Source organism: Macrotis lagotis, chromosome 8, assembly GCF_037893015.1.
Source record: "Macrotis lagotis isolate mMagLag1 chromosome 8, bilby.v1.9.chrom.fasta, whole genome shotgun sequence".
Taxonomy (NCBI): domain Eukaryota; kingdom Metazoa; phylum Chordata; class Mammalia; order Peramelemorphia; family Peramelidae; genus Macrotis; species Macrotis lagotis.
Window position 1 is genome coordinate 26695873 of NC_133665.1, and position 18277 is coordinate 26714149.

General features: G+C 36.6%; 1 pseudogene; it reads right to left on the reverse strand.

Moving 5' to 3' along the window:
- Window positions 1-437: 437 nt before the first annotated feature.
- Window positions 438-4949, reverse strand: LOC141496413 (PHD finger protein 24-like; annotated as a pseudogene).
- Window positions 4950-18277: the final 13328 nt, after the last annotated feature.

Sequence of the window (18277 nt, forward strand, 5' to 3'; positions counted from 1 at the left end):
AATTAGAGCTATCTGAAAATAGAATAGGTTGACTTGGGAGATGTTGGGTTTAATCGTAGTAAATATTAGATGACTACTTCTTGGGGACATTGCTGACTAGGACTCAGACACTAGCCTTTTGTCATAAGGTCACCTATGGAAAAAGTCATTTCATATGAAAGCAACATTGTTGAGATTCTGTTTGACTTTTCAGCGGAATAAAATTAAAATATCTTTGGACATAGCTTTATGACTAGAAACCATTATAGACATCACTGGTGCTACCAAACTTTCTTCTAGAGGATAAAGGCATCATGGAAATAGACATCCCCACTTTTTCTCAGATCCCATTTGAGTCTCCTCTCAGTGTATAGGATTACTGACTAGAAGGATCCCATATGATATAACCAATTGCAAAATAACTGGCTTTAACTGTCTTGCCTAAATACCCCTTCCACTCACAAAGCAGTAATATCCCAAGTCTGTTTCAGTGTCTGCCATCTCAGGCAATCTCCTTGTAGATAAGCGCATGAACACAAGCAGCCATCATGTAAAACATTGGTGCAGATTCAACATGGGAAGAGATTCTCAGCAGTCCAAATCTCACATATCTTACACATCTCATCATTAACAACCTGAGAAGTAAGTAGGGGTGGACAAAATGATATTCAAAAACATGAAAACAGGATCCCCACTTCTATCTAAACAAAGCCTTCACTTTACACTTGGTCAAACCATAAAGGAATGCACACTTTGCGAACACATCTACTATCAGTCAATGCCAAGGCAACAGAGATCAGTCTTGGAAATGAAAACCATAAAACCGGTATTCTGAACCAGAAGAGGGATACACTATTCCAGTTGATATGCTATCATGTAGTAGAAGGGATAAATGGATATGCAGTGGGATCCCCTATTTCACCCTTCTCCCCATGTGCTCCTCTCAGGATACTTTGCTCCAATGAGAATAAGTTGTCAGTAGTTACTGGTCTCAGACAAAAAAAAGTTAAATCAGTTTGTTTTGAATTAGTGGGTTAAATTTTCTTTTATTCTTAATTCGTTTTCATTCACATTCCAGGGCTCACTGTCCTACTATCTGAGCTCTAGGTAGTCTATCATTTACTCTGTAAACTGGATTTCTTCTTCTTCTTGTCCAGTCTCCACCCTCCCCCATAGTAATACTCTAGGACTCACAGGTTTTCTACATTCCAAACTGATATCAAGTGGCTTGTCATCATGTAGCTCCTGAAATGGGTTAAATAAGGACAGGTGATGTGAAGTGATTGGCACAATCAAACTGCTCAGGTTCTACTCTATGGTCATCCTTTAATCATTCCCAGGCTGCTTTGTTGACACTATTCTCTTCCTGTGGGACAGCAATCCCTGTTCTGGGTTCCTCCTCCTCTTGTACTTCCTGAACAGAGTGTTCTACAATGCCCCTTCAAGATGCAGCTGATTCACTTGTGCACTGGAAAAGAGTCCTATCCCATAGCCTATTCTTGAAAGCTGACACAGCCAGGCTCACCTGCTCCATTGTTTGCCCTTGGGATATCAACACTCCCATGATTCTATGAGCAAAAGAGCAGAGGTATCCAGTTACATGGGTAAGCAAATTCAAACAAGCAATTATTAAGCACCTATTATAGATGTGTACCTACTACATCTCTGACACTGAGATAACAATTATAAAAGTGACACTGTCACTGCTCTCAATGAACTTACATACTATTAGAATTCTTCACTTAGTCCTATGGATTTCAAAGTGGCATCTAAAAGAGATCATCAATCAGTCAAAGGAGTACACATCATCTATTAGTTGAAGTTGGTTCTCAGCTGACATGAGTTCCTGCTCCTAAATCCAGAGTTCCAGGGCTCTGGTCTTTAAGCTTTGGCAGAGATCTTAGGACCTAAATCCAATTTCTTTCAGTTGAGAAATTCTTTGGCAGAAATGGCTGGTTTCTGCCTCAGAGTTCCATAATTTTATAGCCCATTTAACCAAAAGAAAGACTCAATACTACTAGGCTGAGGGCATAAATAGCTTTTAACAGCTTTAATCTAGTGTCTGAAGCAAACAGGTTCCTCCTTCTTCAGGAAGAATTCCTTTAGTCAGAAATCTGTCACTCTTATTTCTCATCCAGCATAGTTACCCCTGGCATGGTTTAAGACCACTCATGTGAAGTCAGAAGTTGTACCTCCAATTTCTTCCAGCAATCCCTTTTTTAAAATTTTATTTCTTTAAGACAATGGGGTTAAGTGACTTGCCCATGGTCACGCAGCTAGGCAATTATTAAGTGTCTGAGGCCAAATTTGAACTCAGGTCTTCCTGACTCCAGGGCCGGTGCTCTATCCACTGCGCCACCTAGCTGCCCCTGCAATCTCTCCTGCATGCATTTGCATGCATACAGACATATGAATGCATCTTGGTCATATTAACACTCCCAGAACTGTTGCTTCCATTCTGGGAAGTACTTAGTAAGAACCTAATAACTACCATTTTTCCTTGGGGCTAAAGATGTTAAGTTGGAATGAAAATTCATTACTTTACACATCTCTACTGATTTTGCCCCTTTTTTAGGCATTATGGTCTAGAATTCCAGCTAGGAGAGATTATTCTGCTTGATTCAGAGAAAGGAGGGGAAAAGAGGTGGGAATTCATTTTAACCTTGGTCTCATTGTTTCTCTACTTTTTGCAAATTTTGATCAATCAAAAGCTGTTGAATATAACCAAATGGTAGCAAAATCATCTTTGCACTGTCTTAACTATTTCAACTAACACTTGGAAACTATTAATTCTTCACAAACCTAGTGGAACTAGAGACCAGAAACTAGAAGTTACTGTGCTGTCCCCAGTAACAGATGATGATATCACCTATGCCAGAGTAATGCAAATTTCTGCCTTAGAATTTGCTCTGCTTTTATTCCTGAATTTGAGATTTTGGCAAGTAAAAGAAGAAAGAATTTTTTAGCATTCTGTTTTAAAAATAGATAATTTCAAGTTGTTTCTTTTTTGAATTGGTTAGGGGAAATTTACTGCGCATAAATAGAATTGACTTTTGTAGACTGGATATGTGAAGGAAAGGTTGGGATTCATTTCAGGGAGTTACATCTTTGGAAACAGAATCCTTAAAGAAAAAACTGCAAACCCCTCAAAATATCTTTCTTCTGAGCATCTAAATATCCTCAATGACAACATAAAAATTATTTTAAAATATCTATATGGGGCAGTTAGGTGGCATAGTGGATAGAGCACCGGCCCTGAAGTCAGGAAGACCTGAATTCAAACCCGGCCTCAGATACGTAATAATTACCTAGCTATGCCACCTTGGGCAAGTCACTTAACCCCACTGCCTTGCAAAAACCAAAAAAAAAAAAAAAAAAAAAAACTATGCAGTTCAAAGGAGAAGCCCTAGCTAGCCAGTAAAATGAATTGTCAGCAACTCTCACCTGCAATGACATTCACATGAATGAGTGGTGTCTCAATTAATCAATTAATAGCCATTAGCTATAATACTCAAACAGATCTTTAACGAAGTCAATATCCAGCTTAAAGTGGGAAAAACTGAGACCCTGAGGAAGGGCAACCATCAATCTGATTGCATATAAAATGAAATGAAACCCAGTAGTCTTGATTTTGGGGAACTATATACTTCCTTCCTCCAGTTAGGAAATGCTAGATTTGGCTTTTGTGTAATCTTAGATTTGTCAGTCTCTTACTTTTCTTCAAAGAACTTCAATTCTGGGAAGACAAATGAAGGATAAATTAATATCCTTCTAAGGGATGATATCATGAAGGTCCGTGAACCATATGGACTGATTTGTCCTTTATATGAACCTCACCATCTGTGTTAGCTCTTGAACTCCAGGAACTAGCCATTCTTGGACCGTTAAATTCTGAGGGACTGGCTATCTTCTCAGAGACTAACTATTTCAAAACAAGGATGTTTTGCTCCAGATAGTGATGTTTCATGCTAAATTACTGAGAACACATCCTTAATAATTCATGTCAATTAATTGAACCGTATCCCAGTTCCCTGGCGGAATGCCTTCTTTGTCTAAGACCCTACAAAATTCCCCAGCTAAGCTCCCCTCTCTGGGAATCTCACCCATGAAAAGGACGCATTGCCTGGAGCTACTTTCCCATTCAGGACTCAACTGCCAACACTTGGGATTCCCCGGCCACTGATAATCGAGTTGGCGCTTCCCCAGAATTGGTGATGTTTTCTTTACCTTTCTTCTAGTATATTGATGATCATATTAATCATTTTACTTATTATATTAGTATTATTTTTCTGTTTCTGTTGTGCATTTAAGAAAGTATCTATTCCTTGCTTCTATATATGATTTTTGTTATCAAACATCTCTCTAAGCAAGTGTTTGACATTTTGTTTTGTGGGTGCAAAATACCGAACTATTCTTAATCCTACAACAAAGTATAAACATATCAAATTCACTTTTTAAAAACTGGCTCACTGGGGTAAAAATAAAGGTTATGTATTTAAGTAGGTTCTTACTGGCTTTGTGAGAAGGCATATTAAAATGTAAATTAATTAATTAATTAAAATGTAAAAAGCCCAGTCAACCAAAACTGGATGATTTCAAAAGTTATCTAACATTAATATTGTATCAACATATTAAAAGTCCTAACCTCTCAATGACCCCTCTTTTTCTACAATCTATTGTTCTTTACAACTACAAAAGCAACTATTTTTAAAAAATCTTAACTGCTAATGATACCCTTTGCAAAGATTTGAATACATATTTACCATTACAAAAGCCAGCTTGTCTTTAATAAATATTCTATGAGGTTCTATATTTTTCTTACCTGAAAAAGCTCAATATCCTTGGCCATACTAGGGTTCTGTAGCAGAATTATAAAAAGAAAAAAGAAAAAAGAAACAGTCAAAATTAGGATCTCTGAATATTAAAGAAGCTACTTTTAGGACTGACTTGGCTTTGATTTTGAGGGGAAATTGAAGATGTAACAGAATTTGATTACACTAATGAGGCTACCTTACTTGTTACTTTAGGTATAAATAAATCAGAAAGTATGAATAAAACTAAATGTGGATGTTTTTAAATTACAGTGATTTGTGCCTGGGGTGCTTTGAGAAATTTAAAAAAAAAAGCTTAGTTGTTGGACAAGTGGTGGTGATTAGTGATTGGTCAAAACAAAAGTCTAAAGGGGATGATATCATGAAGGTCCGTATTCACATATGCTTAATAAAATCCTCTGGCTAGTCAAGTACCATGAGTGGTGGTGAGGTGGGACAAGGAGTGGCTCTGCCAGGTTTCATGGACTTCATGATTTGTTACTTTGGTTGACAGAGAGGTATGGGGCAAGGAATAGGAGTATGTGGGACGGAGGGAGAGGGGGATGAAGGAAAGCTTGAACAAGAGTGAAAGGAGAGTGTCCTGTTTCTAATTTGACAGCAAGGGAGAAACAAGTGTTTATGAAGGCAGTAGAGCATATTACACACATATTTTCTGTTGAATACTTGCTCATATTGAAAGTAAATTATTTACACCATGTTAGCAAAAAAAACAGGAATGGGGACTGGTGAGAGCTGGGTACTCTTAGCAAAGAACTTGGGAGAACAGTGAGAATGGATGTGCTTGTTATTTGAGGGCTCTATAGAGAAGGGTCACTCACTAGGTGTGTTTGGGGAGGATGTTTGAGGGATTCTTACTCTTGTTCTGTAGCCTTAAGAGCTGATTGAATAACTTAATGACTAAGGCTGGAGCCCATTGATTCCATATTTTTCTAGAATATTCTTAGGAAGAGAATGAAAGGCAGTATAATATAGTAAACAGTTTTGGAGTCAGGAAGACTTAAGTTCAAATCACACCTCTGACCCTGAAAGGCTGTATAAATAAGGACAAGTAATTAATAGCTCTCAGTCTCAGTTTCTTCATCTATAAAATGCTGGTGATCATATTTGTAGTTTCTATCTCAAGGGGTTATTGTGGGACTCAAATGATATAATGTATAGAAAGTACTTTGCAAAATGAGATGCTGTTTCTTGCTGTCTTGTACATTACAGTAGATGCCCAGAAACAGTTATTATATGAATGCTGTGGGAGATTTTGAGGAATGTGGGGGTGTTTGGGGTCCTCAAGAATGTGAAGGGAAAATTGTTAGTTTACAATACAAAGACTGGAGTCTGCCTGTATTGTTGTTCTTGGACAGGAGGGTGAGTAAAGACTTTAAAAGACTTGTCCCTACCTGATCAAAAATACCTGAGTTAAGGTCAGGTCTGCCTCACCTAGTTCTAAGTTGAGTAGGGTCTGCATCCTTCTCCTTTGCTCATGCTCAAGGAGGTAGCTGTTCTTGCTCATTAATATAATGTATGGGGATGAATGTAAAAATCATATTTGTGATACTAGCCAATGATTGGTATGAAGGGGCAGGAACAAAGCCTTTCAAATTGCATATTAGACCTAACATTTCCAAGATCCACTAACCCTTCTCCCATTAAGAGAGGTATACCATTTATTGCAATGTCTTAATAAAAAAAACATTTTAATCACTCTGGACTAAGTATTCACAAGCCATTTAGATGTTTATTGGGATTATATAATGTAAATTTCTGTTTCCAGTATCTTCCCGAAAGAACACAAGAAAATAAGTGTGCAAATGGCTTGATTTTGAGCCCATTTTCTTGGTGTTCTCTGCAGGGGAAATATCTCAGAGATTCCTGAGAAGACTGGCCTGGGTTTTGGAGCTAAGAGTGATTAAAATGTCTGGGGGTAAGGACCACAGTAAGGGGCTATCTCCAGGGTGGTGAGGTGAGGGTCAGAAATGCCCTGGCTGACTAAGAAGTCCTTTGGGAGGTCTATCCCAAAGGATAGGCCAGAGGGTGATAGGGTGCCCCAAAGGGAGATAGGAGGATTTGGGGTTCATTCTCAGGAATTTCCCCTAAAGAAATTTAAAGCTCACCATGGGGAAGGTTGCCAGCAGACTTGGGGAGGGGGAAGAGGCAAGGGAGCCTTGTGGTTGGTAGCCAGAAGCCAGAAGAAAACCAATTGAATCCAGTCTGAAGTATGAGTGATTTTCAATGTTCCTGCGTGTGTGTATGTGTGTGTGTGTGTGTGTTTTCATGACTTCATAGGTTCTATGTGCTGTCTTGCATAATTGATCTGTGTTAGTTATTTCTGGGTCTGGGGACTCCATCTAACTTTTAAACTGTGGGGGAGCTGGGAGTTAGGCAGAAGAGTTTTGGAAGGTTGGGAAGAGGAAGTAGATCTGCAGCGACTCCTTCATGGAGCTCTGCCCCTCCCCTGCTGGGATACTGGTATGGAGTTAAAGAAGAGGGGGGAATTCTTAAGGGGGAAAAGGCTGTGATTCAGGGAGAGTTTAGGAGAGGAAGAACTTTTTTCTTTTAATTTTTACAAGGCAATGTGATTAAGTAGCTTTCCCAAGGCCACACAGCTAGGTAATTATTAAGTATCTGAGGCCAGATTTGAACTCAGGTACTCCTGACTAAATGGCCAGTGCTCTATCCACTATGCAACCTAGCCACCCCCAAGAGGAAGAACTTTTAAGGAAAAGATTGAGATTGAGAAGTTATAGGAGGGAAGATTTCTTATTCTTATGACTGTCTGGGAAAGACCTCATGGATTGGGTTGGTTGTCTTTATTCCCTCTGCCATCTTGTTAAGACTTGAACTGAGTTTAGCTGAGAGCCCCACGTGTGGAGAGAAGGGGGAAGACTCTTAAAGAGAAAGCTGTAAGGGGGAGAGTTTAGAAAGAAAAAGAGAATTTGAAGAGATGATTTCTGCTTTAATTTCTTCTCTAAACATTGAGTCTAGCTGGAGGAATGCCCCCACTGACCCATGCGGGGAGGACACTTAAGCCTTAAAGGGAAAGACCCTACCACAGGTGAGATGAAAGGAAGAAAATTTTAAAAAATCAGGGATAAGAGACACTTTTATTGAAAGGAAATCATATATGATGAATGTCTCTTGCCACATGCCTTGAGTGCTTATCTTCACTCTGTTTTGAATACTGATCCCTTTCTGAACTAGAGTTTGGGAATCTGAAGATTTTTAAAAGAGAGAAATTAATGTTGTTACATTCTGGCAAAATTTGCACAGAATGAGAAGAATTAAATAATCTAGATTGTTAAAATGGTTTGGGATTTTAAACTATTGTAACACCTCTGAGTTAAAAGAAAGTGGTACTGTGTTCCTAAGAAGAAAAATACATAATTATGTTATCAGGAATATTTACTGACTTATTTTGGGAAAAAGCTCTAATTTATTTTAATGTTAAGCTTAATAATGATAACAATTAAATTTTATTTTGGATGGAGTTTTTGGAATGCAAGGGCTATATTCTCTATACATGGTACCCTAAAGCTTTTATCAAACTAAATTGTTTGATATATATATATATATATATATATATATATATGTGTGTGTGTGTGTGTGTGTGTGTGTGTGTGTGTGTGTGTGTGTATTTACATATATATAATTTTATATAATTGTTTAGTTTTATAGTTGATAGCAAACTAAATGAACTGAAGTTTCATCTAATGATTTAGTGCTTTGCTATCACATTAACCATGTCATAAATAATAATTACATTGGGGTTTTAAATGTATCATGTATATATGAGATTAGATTCTTTGAAGGATCTGGGTACAACTGATGTGGAGGGCTCTGATTGATGACTGAATAAATAACAATTGTGTAGTTCTACTGTAAGGTCACTTATTGATGAGAAAGATGTATTTATCAGTTATGTGATATTCTTCTGTAACTAAGAGATTATATTATATCTTGGGAACATATAAGCTATGTGAATACTGTAATGTTAAAGCCTGGAATTAACATGATTGCTTTGAAGAGGTAATAAAGGAAATATCAAAAATTAAACCTCTTTTGGGATAGATCTGTGGTTTCATGCATAATGAAATAATGGAAGGATTGTTTTGTACAATCTGTTTTTTTGTGGTATTATTACTGCTGTTTTGTTATATTGGAATTAATAACACATGTTGGGAAATTCAAAGTCATCTTGCTCTAATGGTTTGAAAGAACTTTGAAAATAATGATTTGTATGTTAAGGATGGCTAGGAATTAAACAAGTTTATGTGAAAAAAAATTTCCGGTTATATATGTAAATTGGGACTATTTGGGGTATATACACATGTATATACATATATTCCCAAACTGTGGTTATTTGCTTTGAAGTAAAAGCACCTCTGTAATATGAGAAAGATAAACACAAGAAAGATAATTTGAGATTTTTTCTGTGACAATATTTAGCTTGTTTTTGTGAAAATTTAGATGATCATGGGCAATCTCCTGGCCAAAGGAAGAGTTTGTTGGAAAATACAACAGGCTATAAGGAGGGTTCTCTAGCCAAGGGGAATCTGATATACCATCTTTATATAGAAATAGAATAGCTATGATTTCAGACAAAGGGATGTGAATCTAGAGATCAGCAGCCTCTAGTAAGAGGTAGAAAATGAGGCATGTAGGGCCAGTCATAGTTAGAATTCCTGGATTTGGCAAGGACCCAGGAATGGTACTCAGAGCTTTAATAGGGGATTCAATAATTGGGACTCATTAAGATTATGTTTGGAATTTAGAGAACTGGACTCACTCGAAGTTCTAATTAGGTAAAACAACTACTTTAGATAATGGAACTTTTGATTAATTTTCTCTTTTTATATCTGATACAAGATGATGTATTACTTGGTCAATGTGTTCTTGGAACCAAGAAGGCAATGAGCTGAAGGTGACAGAGATATACAGTCAAAGGGGCAGCTTTTTAATGCAGTGTGAGGTTGGACACTTTTGACTTGATTTCCCCAAATTTACATTTGGATAATGTCTCATCTGATAGAATAAATCTGGCCTAAGACATTTGGTTACCCACATTACCTCTGCCTGAACACTGACATTCAATAATTTTATCTATAAAGGATTTCTCCATTGATGTTCTGTATCTTTAAAGAAAAAAGGTTTCTGTCAATTGGATTTAATAGCCAGATGGGTCAAGTGTGTGGCTCTGACACCTGCTCTCAGCTTAATTTTTATGTTAGAGGGAATATTTAGGTAAGAAGAAGAATGGGAAATTTTTAGAGTAATTACAGTTTCAAAGTATATTTTAAGAAAAGAAATGTGAGTCAGAAAAATACATGAGGAAAGGGGAAATCTAAGTATTATTTGGGAATATTTTGGGAAGAAAAAAATTCATTTTGGTTTGAGTCATTATTTTAATGAGAGCAAAAGGTTAAGAAATGTATATGCTACAAGCTTAAGTTAATGTAGTAATTCTCAGTGGAGTTTACTCATGTACAGACATAGTTATGTGAAAAGTCCTTTGACTTTTTCTTTTGTGCAGCCGGGTCCTACCTTAGTTCCAAGGTCTTCATGGCATTAAATGGACACGAACAGCATGTTCAATATTGAGAGTTCAACCAGGAGAGATGAGTAACAGGTTTTATTAACAGGCCACTACATCTCTGCCTTTGCAAGCAGACAGTCCTTTTTTTATACATGTAAGACCACTCTATCAGCCTCTTTTAGGTATACAAAACAGTATAACTCAAGGATCACTCCCAGACTTCCTCTTTCACAATAGATGTTCTCTTTTCTAGCAACTTCAAAGGAGTAAGATAATGGTTAAGTGAAGAAGGACCAGAGCTCCTTCCTGTGTACAGAGCACACTCAGATATTTGCTGTTATCAGAGCATTCTGACCTTGTGCAAACATCTGGGTCTCATGTTTTCTCAAGAGAACTTCATGGCCAGCATTATTAATTTTAACCCTTTACATTTCCCCTTTCTTGTTTAAGCACAAAGCGCTCACAGATCTCATGGAAAGAGTTGCCTTGGTGGATTAACATATAGATCAGTCATTACTGTTTTGACAAAAAGCATCAACAATGGCAAACAGATACAGAACAATAAAAGTCCAGCACCAAACAAAACATAAGGTAACATAAAATGCAATAGCCCATCATGGGGTGAATGAAAGAAGGAAATTAACCTATCTGCTATCTGATCAGGTCTTATGTCATCAGAAGATGCTTGTGTGATATCATCAGCGATTTAAGCTAGCCTAGTCAATTCCAAAGTAACATTGTCCAACCTTAACCCATGTAATTGTGCTCTAATAATATTCCAGGCCACCTGATATTCGTTATATTTAGCTTCTGTAAGAAAATATTGATTATAACTGTAGTCACAGTGCAATTTTTGTTGTAAAGCCAAATATTGAATTTCTTCTCCCATATACAGAGTAACCTTTTGCAATTGAGATATTGCTGCATGAAACTGTTTGATTTTTAAAGCCTTGTGATACATTTTTCATCAACATCTATAATTCCTGTGCTTCCACAATTTGTTTCACAGTATTAGAGACAGATAAAGCCAAAGCTGTGGATGCTGCAATAGCTTCCACCAATAAGGTAATTCCCAATATAACACAAGAAATGCATCTTTTGTTTCTCTGTTGAAATGATAATATTTTCCTATTAATTGTCTCAAAAATATGATCACTACATGTTCTATACCAGTTTTTTGTTTTTACGATAGTAAATGAATTAATGTGGTCATGTTACTATGAAAACTTTTCTACCTACAGCAAATTTAGGGCCTATGCAGGTCCTTACTAAACAATTTATACAGGTTAAATTGAACACCCCATCAGAATATTTAGTTAATGTAATATTAGATTTTCCCTCTACTAAAAATGAATAACCCTCACCCAAGCATACCCTAGCACTAATAGTGATATTACTAGTTATATTATTTCTTATATCAATATTAACCAATTCAGGCATTCCTTGCACAGTATGTCCCCCAACCGATGCAACAAGTTTTTCTATCCCTTTAACCTCTATTCCAGATCCATGTATATATTGCAGTCAAGGAAATTTTACTGTTCATCTATCTTGCATGTCTCTTGTGGTATTATGACAAGATATTAAATATTCTGTATAATTCATAAAGTCTAAAGGTACTTTGATGCATTGATGAGTATGACAATATTTAAAGGTCATGAAACCAAGATAATGATACATAAGTGACAAATTATGAGGAAGAATAGAATTACAAGAAGACCCTAATCTGTTACCTTGATATTGTTTAGTTTCATTCAAAGGTATCTCAGTACCATTTAATCTCCATGTATATAAGTGATATTTCCTGGTGTCAATTTGTATAGAATTCTTATTTGTTTTTACAGCAATATCCCCCAAATACATCCTTCCATCCACAATCTGAGTACACCATCTATCAGCAGATACAATACTTTTAGTGTAATTCCATTCAGTGCCCAACCAGATTCCTCCCATTTGTTTCTGGAAGCACACAGGAAATCCTTTAATCAATCCCGTGGAAGTCATTGTTTTGTTAAAGTTCTGTATGGATTCATTACTTGTTATTTCTTCAACACCCCCTTCATCATACATGCAAGAAAAATTTCCATGTAAAATAGATTCTGGCATAGTATCTATCCAGGATAGTGCTTTCAACCACAGTGGAGACAGAATGAAAGCCCATCGATAGTCATATCAGCCTTTCCTACACTTAACAAGTGCATCATCATAAATGTTCTTATGAGTATCTTTAATTGTCTTTTATGAGCATGATTCTTTCTTCCTCTCTTGCATTGCCTTCTCTTTCGTTGATTCTTCCTCAGTTTCCACATTTCTTGTTCTTTTTGCAGGAACCCATTTGTCTCCATGATCTATGGAAACACAAAGAAAACCTGAACCCCATATTAATACTCTATAAGGTCCAGACCATGAGCCATCAAACTCCTTTACCAATACCATAGATTTATTTTCAGAATTATTTTTGAAGTATTTTCTTTCCAATTGTTTCCTTAATTTGTATAAAATGTCTCGTGTATGGAGACAAATCGTCCAATTTAGAAATTTGTAAAACATTATATGTATATATTGCTTTGTCATGAATTCCTTGTGATAGTCATCCTCTTCCCCTTTCTTGTTTAGCGAGGATCACCTTAATAGTCCTGTTAGCATGTTCCACTATATCCTGACCTGTAGGATTGTAAGGAATTCCAGTGACATGCTTTATTCCCTAAAACTTTTAAAATACAAAGAATTCTTAAGACCAATTGTTGCTAAAAAAATTCCTTCTTATGACTACAAGATTTTCTTCATACTTCTCTTAAATTCCAAGTCATATTCAAATTAGTTTTAAATCATTTTCTTTTCAAAAGCCTAAAAAGTTTGCAGATTCTTCTTATCTTCATCAGTACAATTCTAACTTCTCAATGCTTTCACTTAAAAGAACTTTCTATCCTTACTGACCAACATTTCTTAATATTAGAACATTCTATATTCTGAGAATTAGATATTCCCCACAATTTGAGATATCAAAATGATATACACTAATTCTTTACCTTTACTGTTTATCATTACTCACTCACTCCATATTTTTCCCAAAGACATGAACTACATCCCAATCAGTGTAAAATTCCCCTTGTTTAGTTATTCTAAAGCTTAGCTTAAGAACACTTAACTCACAAGTCTGTCCTTACTCCCATGAATCTGGAGGAGCCATAAAACATCAGAATCCAAACTCAAACATATTCTTTACAAACCCCTTAATTCAATTTACATGTATCTTTAGATTAGCACATTATAGGATCAATAATAACATAATAAAATTAACATTTACCTAGCAATTGCTTTCATATCAAACTTTTTACTTTATGGGGTTTAATATTTTTCTAATCAATTCATTGCCAAACATTGCAAAAAGTACCAATTTAATGCAATTTTAAATCACCCCAACCTCATATAAACACATATCTCCCTATAGACTTACAGTTCTACACTTTCTTCTTTTCTTATAATGATTTGTACACCATTTTCCAAAGTTCCCAAAATCCATCTTTTGTATACAAAGTCAACCCTGCTCAAACCTTCTGTCTACATGCTTTTACCAATTTCCATACTTAACAAATGTTTCAAAAGAAACCCCAATTGTCTCTCTAAGTCTGAATTTTCTTTCCAGTACTTTCAGAATCTCTTACTCAAACTATACAATTCACATTTTCCACCATTCCTTTTCATTAGCTCTTCTTGACTTTAATTCATACTATTCCAAACTAGAGTCACATAGCTTATACAGCTATATAAACTACAGATATGATTCCACTTTTCACAATGCATTTTTCACTCCAAGGTTTTAATATTTAACATTTCTTGATTACAACTGCTAAAATCCTGGAGAAGGCAGTCATTCAAAAATTCTTTAGCCTAATTAGAATATTCCCTGCCCCCCCCCCTTCTTCAAATAGAGTAAACTGAATAACTTTTATAGAGAGAGACCATCCTAGATTCTTTTTGGGGGGGGGGGGGTTGGTCTTCTCTTCTTCAACCCTTACATGTCCCATAATTTTCTGTAATAACTAACAATATCTGAATCCATATTGATAAACTCCTGAAGCTGTATGATGCCATATCATTCTGGAAAAAAGATTAATTATTTAGTTTCCCCTATATGGGAATTTTGGTAACCACATTATACATTTTAGGATTAACCTGATTCTCTTGTCTTTCTGAAATTTATTTTCTCTATTTTCAAATTAAAATAGAATTTCTTTCTATGATTTCTTTGTTTAACATATTTGGTAATATTTGCTGTTTCTTTAACTTCAAAATAAGGTCCTTTTTAACACTTACTTTACCAATTCTTCCTGAAGTAGCTCTCCCTCCTGAAAGGGGGAGGGAGGGGGAAATACTCTGGAAGCACAGAATCAAGGAGAACAAGAAAGAGAAGGGAACATAAACAAGGAATGGGGGGGGGGCCTTCTCATAATAATAAAATAACAGAGTGAGTAGTTTGGCCTCAGTCAATTTAACACTATAATCCTTTCCTTTTTAAAAATAAAAACAAAAAAAATCCCTCTTGGAAGTGCTCAAGAGGAGGGGGAGGGATCAGATTACTCACAGAAAGCAGACTCATTGGGAGAGCCAGTGAGGGCATTAGATGCCTAAAAATCTAGGTGCCCAAAATAACAAAGCACAGCAATTTAAATGAGGCAACCCAAGGACAATTTTAGGGAAACTTTTCTCCCTATCTAGCAAATCAATAGAAAAACCCGAACACACAAGTAAATAGACAATCTAAATACATAAAAACTGATGAGGCACAAGCACAGATCACACAAATGCAACAGAATTTTCCAAACTGACAATCTCAACACATATCCACAAACACAGACCAATGGCAAATTCCTGATGTCTCAGGAATGCCGTGAGGGGAGATTCTCTCTTAAACTATTAAGAAGGAGCTGGTGGGGGAGGAGGAGTCCAAATTTTATCCTCCTGTATAACTTAATTTCTTTTTTCTATTTCCTTTTAATCGTGTACAGTTTTATTGTCTGTTTGGCTTTCTATAGAGAAATGTCTTTTAGGTCGCTCCGTTCCCCCAAAAGCATTTTTTCGCTATAATAATTATCAAGAAATCTAGTTCTTTAGGATAATCAGGGTATTCTTGTTTGTAGCTAGTCATCTGTTCTCCTATTTTCCATTTTTCAGGAGTTAATTATATATCTCGAAGCCCTGGTGAAACAGTCTGAATTCTTTCTATGAAACTCTTTAAATCTGAAAGATTCATAGTTACTCCTTGCTTCTTTACAGTTTTATATAATTGTCGAGCTTTAACTTCCTGTTCTTCTGGTTTAATTATGGGTAACAAATTTCCCATCTTCCCAACCTTTTCAGGGGTACTCTCATTACTCCCTGTCTTTCTGTTTCGACAGGGTCCCAGTTCCTATCCTGCCCTATCCCCCATCCCTGTTTGGGGCGCCACTTGAAAAGTCCTTTGAATTTTCATTTTGGGCAGCCGGGTTCTACTTTAGTTCCAAGATCTTCATGGTGCCAAACGGATATGACCAGATGTTCTCTTTTCTATCAACTTCAAAGGAGTAAGATAATGGTAAGTAAAGAAGGACCAGAGCTCCTTCCTGTGTACAGAGCACACTCAGGTCTTTAAGGAAAAATTGGTTCCAATTCTATATAAACTCTTTGGCAAAAATAGGTGAAGACAAAATTCTGCCTAACTCTTTCTATGACACCAACATGGTGCTGTTACATAAACTGGGAAGAGTCAAAATAGAGAAAGAAAATTATAGACCTATCTCCCTAATGAATATAGAGGCACAAATCTTAAACAAAATCTTAGCAAAAAAAAATATATCTTAGCAAAGAGATTACAGCAAGTTATCATTAGGGAAATACATTATGACCAAGCAGGATTTATCCCAGGAATGAAGGGTTGGATCAATATTAGGAAAACTGTTAGTTTAATTAACTATATAAATAACAAACCTAACATAAATCATATGATTATCTCAACAGATGCTGAAAAAGCCTTTGTCAAAATACAGCACCAAGTCCTACTAAAAACAATAGAGTGTATAGAATAAATGGATTGTTCCTTAGAATGATAAGCAGTACCTATCTGAAACTATCAACAAACATTATATGCAATGGAGATAAGCTAGAGGCATTCCTAATAAGATCAGGGGTGAAACAAGGATGCTCATTATCACCACTACCATTCAATATTGTAGTAGAAATGGTAGCTTCAGCAATAAGAGAAGAAAAAGAAATTGAAGGAATTAGAATTGGGAAGGAAGAAACAAAACTCTCACTTTTTGCAGATGACATGATGATATACCTAAGAGAATCCTAAAACATTTTGTAAAAACCTACTAGAAACAATTAGCAAAGTTACAGGATATAAAATAAACCCTCATAAGTCCTCAGCATTTCTATATATTACTAACAAGATACAAAAGCAAGAGCTGGAAAGAGAAATCCCATTCAAAGTAACATCAGACAACAGAAAATACTTAGGAGTCTACCTGCCAAGACAGACTCAGAAACTCTATGAAAACAACTGCAAAACACTTTTCACACAAATAAAATCAGATTTAATAACTGGATAAATATCAAATGCTCATGGATAGGCCAAACATAATGAAAATTACTATTCTACCTAAATTAAACTACTTATTTAGTGCCTTACCAATCAAAAATTCCAAAAAATTACTTTAATCAGTTAGAAAAAAATTGTAAGTAAATTCATATGGAGAAATAAAAAGTCAAGAGTTTCCAGGGATTTAATGAAAAAAGTACAAAGGAAGATGGATTAGCCCTACCAGATCTAAAATTATACTATAAAGAATCAGTCATCAAAACTGTATGGTATTGGCTAAGAAATACAAGGGTGGGTCAGTGGACTAGATTAGGTGCAAAAGAGATAGCAGGAAATGATTATAGTAATCTGCTGTTTGAGCAGCCCAGAGTCCAGATTCTGGGATAAAAACACTTCAATTAAAAATTGTTGGATACTTGAATAGACTTCCAGCCAAGATGGCTGAGGGAAGACAGGCAAAGTTCTAAAGTCTCCTGACCTTTCCCCATCTATCAAATGAAATAAACCTCTTAACATAAATCTGACCCACAAAACCCAGAAATAAAAGACAGGAGAAAGAACATCTCCCTCAGGATTTGTCTCCCCCAGCAACACTGGATGAATTCCGGCGAGTGATTCTCAGCTCAGAGGGAGGATCAGCCCCTGATCAACCAGATTAGCAGCTGAATTGGAGCCAGGAGTCTGAGGGCTGGAGATCCAGACCTGCTGGATCAGCGGTGGGGCTAGATGGCAGGGACTTGAGTCAACTAGGGAGCAGAGGTGCTGGTGTTGGTGCTGTCCCCCAGGAGATTGTGGACAGGGCTGGGGGAAGAGTTCCAGTGCAGGAGAGCTGCTGACACCATCCCTGGGCTCCTCTGGTGTGAGGAACTCAGAATCCATGCCTCCATTACAGCTGAGGCCTCTTCCTGGAACAAACAAATGGAGACTACTTCTGCCTCAGGCCCAGGTGTGTGAACAGAAGAACCAGCCCAGCTGATGAACGACCTCAGGCCAGGGTAAAGAGTACCATTGATTGAAGGCAAAAGAATTCAATAGCTCCAACCCATCATTTCAAGCAAAGGGGGAAGGCCTCAATCAAGGTCACAGACACTCCAGAGAAAGCAACCAACACCTCCTACTGGCCAACCAAAGAAATTGAACTCAGTGAGGAAAGCCTCTAGTGATCCCAAGCCCCTGTGAACCAGCCCCTCCCCAACTCAAGGTCTTAGCAAAATGAAGAAGGGTCAGCAGAAATGTGGATCCATAGAAAAAATCTTGGAAGGGAAAGACCCTAACTCAGAAAGACTTAAAACCTCTGAGGAGAATATGATCTGGTCTTCAGCACAGAAAGACTTCCTTGAAGAAATAAGGAAGGAGCTTAAA